Below are 1660 nucleotides of genomic sequence, written 5' to 3'. Positions count from 1 at the left end.
AATGAGAATAGCTGTGGTTTAAGAGAGAGTTTCATGTAAACCTAGTGGGTTTAATACAGTGAGAATAGCTGTGCTTTAAGAGAGAGTTTCATGTAAACCTAGTGGGTTTAATACAGTGAGAATAGCTGTGGTTTAAGAGAGAGAGTTTCATGGTTTTATTTATTACATCCCATACCTTCTGTTGTCTGTTTAACCTTGACGTTGAAATCTTAATCTAGTAACACGTAATCCTATTTAGCCTACTGTGAAACACGTGTCTCTCATATCATGATATTTACACTTGCTGAGGCCACCAGGTGAGAACATTCTTCAGACAAGCAAATGAATATCCATATATAAATTAATACAACTTTTTTGATAACACCCAGGCTAATCGGGAGGTGAGAACCTGGTAATGAGTCGAGAAGTCAGCTTGAAACATTTACAACATATTAATGAAGAATCCTGTGTCTGTTTTTTTAGCCACTCCTTAACATAATAAGACTTTAATACAACATGTGTATGCTTGAGTTCTTCTAGTCATTTCAATGAAAACTGTAGTGTTTAATTGTTTGATAAGAGACTTTTATATTCCAGCAAATTCCCTACAAATTACATGTTAGTGTATCTAGAAACCTGCCTCTGATGAATGATAGTTACCTTTTGTGATATGTCTTAATCTTAGAACGGCTTCCTGATAATCTTTATATATTGTATACGGATTACTGTGAATTTGTGTTTATCCTTGCATTCTGAAGTCTGTTTGTCGGTTGTTTACAAAAAAACATGCTTTGTATGCGTAGTACTTTGCCTTTTTATTCTATTGAAATGTAGATTTACATTATTTTGGAACTTCTTTGTACAGAGTATAGATTAATGTTAAGAGCCTTGTTTAAAGAAAATTGAAGTAATAAATGTAAAAGATCCACTAATAGATCTTCCAACCGATATCTGAGATGATCATGTTTTTAAAGAATTATTTGGATCGTTATGTATATTTTTAGAATTTTATATGTAACTAACATTGTGAAAGATATCTGTGGGCTTGGTTTGGTGTTTATGCTTCATTAAGGTGTTTAACACGTGTAACTAAGCTGTAGAGAAACTCACAAATATTGTAGTATGCTGGTAGAATTATGGTGAAAATTACATGATGTTATCAAATGTAGTTAGTACAATAAACAATACAGACATTTTGGATTATACAATATTAAAGCTAGCTATCTTAAAAGAGTTTTTTTGTTTTGTTTTTTTTTCATTTGTTCTTATTAAGCAGCTGCAATGCCACCTGGTGTATGTTCATACAATCTTTGGAATTTAGAGTGATTCTGCTTTTCTACTCATAAATTCTGTTGGTTTAAGTATCTTATTCAAGAACCTGGTTTTAAAAAAAAAACATTAACTTTTACAGCCTTATCATAAACTATGTCTTTGTATTGAAGTGAGATATTCTGAAGTGTATATCTTATGTTATTTTAAATTATAAGACTTGTATGAAAACATAGATATATAGACTTTGAATACTACATGAAAGTAAAAAAATGTTCCTTTCTCGGAAACAAGTATACAAATTTATGTAACAATTTCTTTAAACAGGACAACCTAGAAACTTGACAGTGTCACTTGTATAAACAGAACAGGACAATCTAGAAACTTGACAGTGTCACTTGTATAAACAGAA

This window comes from Limulus polyphemus, unplaced genomic scaffold (genome assembly GCF_000517525.1).
Source record: "Limulus polyphemus unplaced genomic scaffold, Limulus_polyphemus-2.1.2 Scaffold7317, whole genome shotgun sequence".
Taxonomy (NCBI): domain Eukaryota; kingdom Metazoa; phylum Arthropoda; class Merostomata; order Xiphosura; family Limulidae; genus Limulus; species Limulus polyphemus.
This window is presented reverse-complemented; position numbering follows the sequence as displayed.